At 32.5% G+C, this 10,210-nt stretch overlaps 1 protein-coding gene across 2 annotated transcripts in view; it reads left to right on the top strand.

The window, feature by feature from the left end:
- The first annotated feature begins 2,187 nt into the window (after nucleotides 1-2,187).
- Lapsyn (Leucine-rich repeat activity-regulated protein at synapses) overlaps nucleotides 2,188-10,210 on the top strand; it is a 29,941-nt gene continuing 21,918 nt past the window's right edge. Inside the window, exons 1-2 of one of the 2 annotated variants that reach the window (XM_036369885.2) lie at nucleotides 2,188-2,775; nucleotides 10,016-10,072. The gene's annotated coding sequence lies outside the window, so the exon portion shown is untranslated. The remainder of the gene's footprint in view (nucleotides 2,776-10,015; nucleotides 10,073-10,210) is intronic. The other variant, XM_036369881.2, reaches the window with a different exon arrangement.

Genomic DNA, 10,210 nt, shown 5'->3' with positions numbered 1-10,210 from the left:
TTTCATCAATTTTAATGTCCTCAGAAAGCTGGGAGAGAACAATCCCGGAGACTTTATACTAGACCTTCGACATCACCGCAAAAATTTACAGGGTGGAAATTAAGTGATCCTTTTGGCGATGTTAGGTCATTTTTGTGGGAAGTGTTTTCACTAATGCAATGATTCTCGGTGCATCGCAGTTTTGGGATGCTTTTTCATTATAGATGACCGGCATCCCTCTCCAAAATCCATCTTTTACTTCAAAATATGAAGTTCGGGTTCAAAGTCATTAAATTTGGTAATTTATTAAAAAGTTCAGGATCAAATTAAAACGTAAGATTCATCCAGTCATAGGAGTTTTAAGCACTCTTTTAATAAATTGTCAACTTACATATATTAACTTACTAATGGGCTCAATTAAGTGACTAATTGACTATATAAGGGGCTAATTGACTCAATTAAGGGGCTGTCTAGTAATCCTTTTGGTTCGAAGCAGCCGAAATAACAACGACTCAACGACCAAACTCTGAACTCCTTGTGCTCTGATTATTTAAACAGTTCTCTTTTCTATTTTTTTTTACATATCCTTTTGAAAATGAACACGTACTGATAAAAACAGTAAAAAAAATTCAAAGAGAATCCAAACATTAAGGTAAGTTTTAGAAAAATAGATATGTAAACACATACCCTGAAATAAAAAGAGATAAGTGCATTGTATTTTACCTACAAATGCATATGTAGTATGTGTAAGTATGCCTCTAAATTTTGTACAATTTTTAAGTTCTCTTAACATAACGGTGATAATTGAAAATGTAGCTTTAACAATGGTATGCTGATTGGGCAAGTGATTGCAATGAAACTGAAGTACTATAGTAACTAGGTTAGTCTCGAAATATATTTATATGCTTATGGTAAGTGATCGCAAGAGGAAAACTTATCTTTGCAATTGTGCGAATTCAATTCCGTGGATCTTGCAACAGGCATTAACAAGCGAGAAATTTTTAAAACGTGACCTAAGCATTACCATTGTTTGTACTCAAAATATATGAAATTCGGAGAAAATCTGCGAAAATTCACTCAATCGTAAAGATGATTGTAACATAGTGCCGATATCAAAAAATTGAGGAAGCCGTTGCAAATAGCTGACGACTATCCATTCAGAACTAAAACAATATAATTCGGCATTTATGACGCTGGATTTAATCGCTTTCGATATTGACACTCAACTATGCAGTATGCATCATGTCAGACATTTAAAGCTGAGAGATCTTATCCTTTATATATAAAAGGTGTCTGATAGTATTAAGTTCTGACTATAGTGGGATCGATTAGCTTATTGGTTATCTACTGATTATGTCATGGTACCTCTTACGATTTTACGCAACAAATTCTAGTCAAATCCTCGTCCTTGTAAACAATAGAGCATGCTACTCTATTTCATTTCGACGACGTTTTGACTCATGTAATTCCATTTTTGTCTAAAAAAGCGTTGCTTAGAAAAAGTCGAGTATTGTTCCGACTCAGACTAATTTTTGTATCAAGATAACTCTACCAACACATTTGTACCCTATTCTATTACTTTCACCTGAACACGTGACCAGTTCAAATGACGTTACTGACAATAATTTTTAATTTGAAACCGTTTTCTCGTAAAATAATACAAAATCACTGCATATGTTTGCATATAAATATATGTACATATCAGTATGTTTATATAAAACAACAAACGAATACTTATTTACGAACAAGTAAGCTAGAGTGAGCCGATTCGTATGGCATGCGATCAACGAGGCAACACCGCGCAAGCATATCCATTATCAGCGCTTAACACCTAATATTTATCCATATCTACTGCTGTTATGTTATCAGCACTAACAGCAGAGAATGTTAATGAATGAAAATGATAATGACTATTCATTAACATTCTCTGGCCAAAGCTAATGCTCTGCTAACATTCCGTATCTACTTAACAGTGACGCTAACATATTCAGCTATTGTTTGTGTACGGAACCTTCAATGAGATTTTCCTTATTTTCCAAAGAACAGTTGACCTAACAGTAATTTTTCCTCGTCGGCAAATGCTTATCAGTCGCTCGGCTTGCCGTCACACATACACACCCACTCACTGCAACTCTGTCGGCTACTCGTTCATTCAGCCGGAGAATGTTAATATCACTGGTTAATAAAAATTCTCGGTGTGCGTGATCGTTTTGACTCTGCCGTCTGTGGCGAATGCGATGCGGTGATCGCGTTTTCATTTTAATATAACATTTGAAACGGTACTTGCCGGTTTGATTAGATCGCTTTGGGCGCGAGTGCTAGTCGGTGGGGGAAGTGGATTTAATTAAAAAATATTTACGACACGAATAAACCGTCGCTAAAGTCAAATAAAAGTGATATTTAGTGAATCATTTGCGAGAGAAATTCTAAAAAATGAAGTGAAAATTCTAAAATGGAAAATTTAGAAAATTAATAAGTTAGTGTTGATGTTTTAAAATTATAAAATAAGGGAAGGCAACACAAAGCAGCAAACAAAAATTGTGTGAAACTAAATTAGTGTTTCGAATAAAATATGATAGCGTGATAATATATCAAAAAATTTGAAATCTCGGAAATAATTAGTTGTACTTGTATAAAAATATTTTTGTGCGTGCAGTTGTTTATTGAGTGAAAGCAACTCAAAACCACGACAAAGTCTTTAGTTCTTAAGTTTTGTGATAAGGATGTCACTTTCGAAAACGACGAAATTTCTTGTACTAACTTGGAATATAATAAAAACAGTCTTATAAGCGAGAGGTGAGCTAAATTTTTTAAAGTATTTAAATTCATAAAAATGCATAAAGTTTGAGTTGCAGAAATTTTAAATGTGTTCCGTTCTAATTTTTTTTTATTTTTGACTTAATTACAGCAAATTTGTAAATGTTGGCTGATTAACTCAATATTTAAATTAATTTAAAGAATAAAATGCTCTATAATATTCTGTATTCATTTAGGAACATTAATACTTTGCTCTCACAGCAACTAAAATCCACAGTTAGGTAGGAAGTAAGTATGCAATCCTGTATTAGAAACTCAATGTCCTTTTACTCTAATCTCTTGCAATGCGAACAGCGTTAGTTTGAACAAAGAAACGAAATATAGGTAGGTGGCTAGAGGCAGTAGCCAACATATACTGAAATTAACTACTTAGCCCTGCCATAAGTTCTGTTATAAATAGTGTGAACCACAAACCCAACTATTTATTCAACTGACTATTTTCATACAAAGTAATGCTTGTTTGCAATGTGTCAACTGTGAGGTTATGATTAAAAAATAAGCAGTTTTAATATTTTTTTCGAAATAGCTAAATATCTGGCTTTTGCAACTTACTAAGCAACAATTTTAATTTGGCTTTCGTTCAGATTCGCTGACGTAACTATGCTCTTTTTCCTCAACCAACTTTTAAGAAATTAGTATTAGTCTGAGATTTTTCTGAACAATTCGATTTTAGTCAATTTCTATGGAAATTTATTTTAAAGCAAATCGTCCATATGCATATTATCAGTGAATACCAATTATAGTACCGGAAAAATATAAAGCAAAATAGATTTAAATAGCTGGAATGGCTAGATAAATCTGTAACAAATTTTAAGTAATACCAAATTTTTTGAGAATATTACACTTGTCTTAGATATAGGTTATAGGATATAGGTTACTTCGTCATCTTAGTCGTGTCATCGAAACGACTCTCCAGTTCTGAAGATTCTCTATATTGTAACTATTGGTTTGTCTTGCCACTTTGACAGATTTTATATTTTGTTGGATATTAATATTAATTTTTTGTCTAATTAACAATGTTTTGTCGAATAAAAACTTCGGTCGTTCCGGTTACGGAGACCCTACTGTCGTGGGAACGTCATGGTGTTATGGAAAGTTTAATTTTACGCTGAGTTTTATAATACCAAGAAGAAAACGTAGGAGACCCTATAAAAGATTTGTGTATAGTATAAATGATGAGCGTGACGAGCTAAGTCCATTTAGTAGTATATTAGACAGCTTTTGAGATATCAAATCTAAAAATTTGCAGTGTCTTTTCTTGCCAAGAAGTTATTACGTATGTATGTATGGCAAGATATTTACACAAAATTTGACAAGGATTATTTTCCAAGACAACCGTACAATATCCGAACAAACTATTCAAATCGGTTCACTATAGCATATAGCTGCCATATGAACGTTTAAAATTCGGTGCAAACCAAATTAAGTTTTTTCTTGTTTTAATTGAGAAGAAAATTTCTAGTACCCTACTACTATAATTCGTTCAATAACCGAGTATTCCAAATACCATCCTTTTTTAAAACCGTTTAACAAAAGTTTATTTGTAGCACACGTGATCACGTAACGATTGACCTACTGACCTGCGATACCATACGTATGTTTAATCAGCCAGAACCAACAGCCAAATAAATAAACGAGTGTGAATTATCATATTAAAACATTTTTTTTAAGAAGCTTCTAAACGCTAGCTATACAAACATAAATATATTGCATTCCCAAAAAAAATTTTAATTTCACAGCTCATATTTGTTATAGTACAAACTGATAATATTATCAGCAGAATAGTCACAGTCATAAATGAATACCTACCCAAAATATGTACATAGGTATATATACTCCAAGGCATGTTATTGTAAATAAAAATTATGCAATTATGTTTTGATTTATGTTCAAAACTCAATACAAGAAATTTTATCTCCGACATCTAATCATAGAACAGAACTCGCTAAGTATTTAAAAGCATGCCTACTAAAACGGAATTTTTTTTCTAGAAAAAAAACTAAAAATTTCAATAAATCTATATAATATATTTGTGTTTGATCTTCTGACTTTTGTTATAAAAAATAAATAACATTTGCCAAAGCAAACACGAGAGAGTCAACAATTTTCTACAAATACAACGTAGTAAGGAGAATAAATCTACAGGGGTAAAGAATGTTGAATGCAAACGAAGAAAATAAGTTAAATTGATTTAAATTGAAAGCGAAGAGCGGCAACATACAAGCAAAAAGGAGAAAAAAAACAGACAAAAGTCAACTTATATACACATATACTTACATGTATATATATGTGTGTGTAAATGAATGAAAACACTAAAATAATGTTGCACGTACATAAAACAAACATACACATACTCATAACAATACCAACATGTAAATATGTACACATGTGTATGTGATCATATGTCAGTGTGTGTGTGTATAAGCACAATACAAAAGCATAAACACAGATAATGGCTCGGTTTGTTTGCACAGCAAGTGGACAAATACCCAGCCATTCGGAGCTCGACATTAGACAAATACTTGTTTGGCTACACATACATACAATATAAGCTCGGATGTATATGTAGGTGTCTGCATGTGTGCGTGTATGCTTATTTGTAACGAATATTCGGGCTTTGGCCCACGTGTGTCGGCCTGCAATGGATTACGACATAATTTGATTTGATGAAAGGCAGAGCGCCATTGCAGTTTACAAAGTTCATGTCATACATATTTATGTGTATGTGTGTGTGATGCAATACATTTATCTGTATGGTTGTAAAATGTTGACTTAGAGGTCAACTAAAAAGGGTATAGTAGTTGAGCGTAACTTTATGGAAATCCGAGAAAAGTAAATATTCCAAAAAAATATTTTAATTTTACATACTTTTGTTGATATAAAAAGAGAAAATAAATGAAGAATATACTGGTTGCGCTAATATGTAGTGGTTTCTTTAAAAAATTAAAAGAAGAAAAATTTTAACCTCGATTGCACCGAACCTATAGAACACTTCACAAATACAAAATATTTTAAACAAGGAGTGGATTTTGATTGATCAGTTTGTAAGGCAGCTGTATGCTATAGTGGTCCGATCATAACAGTTTCTTCGGCGATTGTACCGTTGCTTTGGAAAATACTTCATGCCAAATTTCGTGAAGATATCTCGAGAAATAAAAAAGTTTTTCATGCAAGGACTTGATTTTGATCGATCAGTTTGTATGGCAGCTATATGCTATAGTAGTCCGATATAGGCGGTTTTAACAAACGAACAGCTCTTTGGTGAGAACAGAACATGTGCGAAATTTTAGAACGATAACTCAAAAACTGAGGGACTAGTACGAGTATATACTTATACAGACAGACAGATAGAGGGACATGACTAAATCGCCACAGATCGTTATGCTGATTTTTTATATGTACTTTTATACTTTATAAGGACTCCTCCTGAGTATTACAAACTTAATATACCCTATATAAGGTATAAAATTAATTAATATACTTGTACAATGAACCAAGTATAGGTGACGGCGGTTGGCATTATAGCGAACAAAACATTGACAAGTGTCATAAAAAAGCTACTATTACCACCAAATTGACTTTTCCATTATTATGCTAATATTTGTCAATATACAATGACTATTCTCGATGGTCCTCCAATAAATACGCAAATATTTTCCAAGCTCTGGGATCAGCAGTTTTACCATTTCAGTCATACCTGCCGAGTTGATGATACGCTTCGTCCAAAAAGGTGATTTTTTAAGCAAATTCAGGTTAATTTTTAACTGCACACAGAGCGAACCGAAAGTCTCGTTGTCATGTGCCTAAAATTGTCGGTCAGTTGGACCTTATAAAGTAGTAATCGAGTTCTTTGTGAAAAACTTGCATCAGACTGGTGAGTGTACTTGAGGCTACAGATTCTTTTGAATCTTATAGAGGTGAGTTGCAAACTTCCAGCTAATTTTTTCACATTATTCGCATAACGACGTGAATCATTAGTGTAGTTCTAGTGCCAGCTCTCCGAAATTTCGCTTAAAAGTGCGGTAGTACATCAAATACAATGGGTGCGTCATTTCGATTATTATTAAATATTTTTTATGATAATAATTTATTCCCAAAGACTTAAATTTTTAAAGGCGCACGTTTATAAGTAAGTTGTGAATCAATTTTCACCTTTCTCCTCTTAGTTTTGCTCTCCAAATATTTAATTTCTATAGTACTTCTAGCGAAATGTCTACAAATTCAATGCAAGAAAGCATATATAGTTTCTTCTTATTGCTGATAATCTGCTGCACAGCTGAGTGAAATTCGATTGACAAGTGTCTCTTGATAGTTAAAATTATCATGCATCTAAATATACACACGATATAGAAGTATGCCTACTTACATATATACATACATATACGAGTACAACAACACATATACACCTGTACGGTCTTAAGTTCCATTCGTCGTCGACGTCGTTGTGCCACAATAAGCGCCCTATAGATATGTTATGCCACATATGATGAGCCTTTGTGGCAGAGGTGAGAAACGAAGGCCAAACACCGTCACATTAATGATCCTAAAAACCATATGTTAGTTCTTTTGTCACTCCGCCGGAATTATTGTTGTCATAAACTATGCAATAATACCCCTTAAAATAATAAATTGTGACCAAATACACACTTACAAGTATTTTTGCGATTGCCTTTTCGTGTGGCTGGAATGTTAGTGATGTGTTTCCAGAAAGTTTCAAATAGCTGCACTAAATTACGCAAATATTATTGTATTTGTCACCTTATACATTGACGTTAGACTTAGCCGATTCTATTGAAATTTGTTCGACATGAGATACAAATGCGAAAGGTGTTTTGATAAGTATATTGGTTTAAATGATAAGATGTATAAATTTCTAACAACAAGCTTCAATAAAGTTAGTAATCAAGTATATATAAGTTAAACACTCATAGCAAGATAAATAGATATATGTATATGTCTGTATATTTTATAAACTCTGACTACACGTTGCTGTTTACTTTAGAAATTAGTACCATCTAAACTTAGTTGCTTTATATGGACAAGTTGAGCTGATAATATGCGTATGAAATATGGAAAAATCATCAGATAGTACAGTAGTCTCCAACTTTTTGTAATCGGTTAAAAAACGCATACAAGTAATTTATATTTCGCAGCATTTTTGTGGTTAAAAATGTGTTATCGATAACATTTTTATAATTTCACCACTCAGATGATACAGATACAGAAATAGTAATTATAAATATCTGAATGTTATTTTATACATTTCTTTATATTTGGTTACCGTTATGAAGTAAGTTTCCGCGATAATTGCTACTAAGCAAGTTGATTCTTACAGAATGTACTTTGATACTCTACTATACTTGTACTAGGTACTGCCTTAGTACCTATAACCTGTAGTTGACACAATTTTTGCATTTCCAAAGTGATTGAGCAAGAATAATTTCAGCACAAAGAAATTCATATTATAATCAATAAAATGATATGCTTATATACATCTACATATGTAAATTTATATACGTAATTCACTTCTTTGTTAAGTAATAAATCATTATGTGCATTTGTTGTAATTATCGAATTAATGTAATACCATCGTGCACATAGTCACAATATAATAATAAATAGTAACATTTTTGATTTGTCATACCGTTAAGAGTGGCGAATCGAACTGCTACTGGTATAATTGACTTAGAAAGACATTTATGAATAGGAACATTGCAAGCTAACTTACTGATTAATTGCCTAAAAAGGCTACCAAAAATTTATCTTCAAGTTTCTATAAGTTTCTTAAGGCCTTATTGAGTATCCGTATTTAATCGAAATTATGGTGTACATGTGATCGTTCATACCATCTGATCAAATATAACATGGACTGACAAATAATAATATAATATAACTGACAAATATAATATAATATTTTCGCGTCTTTTAATACAAATCTTTATCATCTTCTTTAAAACAGGCTATTAAGTCAATATAAGCATGTCAACGCTTACTCCTTGGCTGGGATGGCCTTCAGAGCCCTCAGCAAGTTTTGGTTTTTTCGGTATCGGCTCATTCTGCGAGCGCTATTCGCTACATCGTTGGACAATTTCGGTGTCCCCTCTCTGTATCTCTTTTGTGACCTTCGTTTTTGCTAAAGATTCAGACATTTTGGTATTAGTCTAGTATTGACACGCTTCATATCCAAAACATTAACCAAAATGTGTTGAGTCTATCAATAAGAGAGGTTTAGATCCTTTGCTACGTGTCTGATGCCAATTATCGTCATAAACAGACGTGGTGGTCACAACCTTCATTGAATGCTTCGACGCATTAAAAAACTTGTGTTCGTGATAAATTAGGCTCTCCAAAACACTTTCATAAAAACCTTGATTTCATTGGAAACACAAAGTTACAAGTAAACTCCTTGTTCAATTTCTTTCTCATGGTAAAATACGCCGGACAAACCTTAAAATCGTAGTAAACAATCAGTTGCCAAACACACACCAAATGACACAAGGAGATCAAACTTCAGGCGAACATAAAAAAGTTTGTGCCCATCTAAAAAAATATTTAAATTACAATTTTTATTAAGTCGGTTTGCTCGCACAGTTTATATGCAGTTTATATGGACCAGTCCGGGTCAAATTCGGTACATTTCTTAGTTAGTAAGTGTTAGTTGCCATGCAAATTTTATCAATATATTAGAGTTTCAGTAGGCGTAACTTGCTGGGAATAGAATTTCAGGGAAGGTATCCATATAAATTTCTTGTTGCCTTCACTTGTAAATTTTTGTACAAGAGATCAGTACTCAAACAGTCGAAGCCGGCAGTTCATATAATATTAGGTGCGGCTTCATAGTTCATTTAGAACCTTATTTGAGTCGAAAGCTTTGGGAAAACAGGGCAATTCTATGATATACCTACGCTCTTAAGTGTTTTAAAAAACTGTTCTTCTTCTCTTTTCAAAAATGATAATTACCTACTAATATCAACTACTGTATTTAAGCTTTTAAGCCATTCTTTTAAAAAGCTGAGAAACTAATGAGTTTTGGTAAAACGCAGCACTAACTTCCGCTTTAAAAATTTTAGATGCTTGTTTCTAATTGTAATTTTCTAACCCGCTTATCGATGTTTAATATCGTTTAGATTGTTGTAAAGGTGTGTGTTATTGCATTTTTACCAGTAATTTAAAGACTAAAACAATATTTTTTGTCTATTATTTTCATGCATACTTTTAGCGCACAACTTCAGACTGGAGAAATTAAATTTCTTTGGTACTTGCAGGTGGAATAGTTGTAAGTAATTATCAAAAAATTTAAAGAAAAAAACACACATTTAATATAAACTAGAGGTTAAATACTAATATATTTGTATAATAATTATACATATTTATTAAATAAATTCAGATTGCTGTGATCTTTAGAAATATCACT

Source organism: Bactrocera oleae, chromosome 4 (genome assembly GCF_042242935.1).
Source record: "Bactrocera oleae isolate idBacOlea1 chromosome 4, idBacOlea1, whole genome shotgun sequence".
In the NCBI taxonomy this organism is placed as follows: Eukaryota; Metazoa; Arthropoda; class Insecta; order Diptera; family Tephritidae; genus Bactrocera; species Bactrocera oleae.
This window is presented reverse-complemented; position numbering and strand designations above follow the sequence as displayed.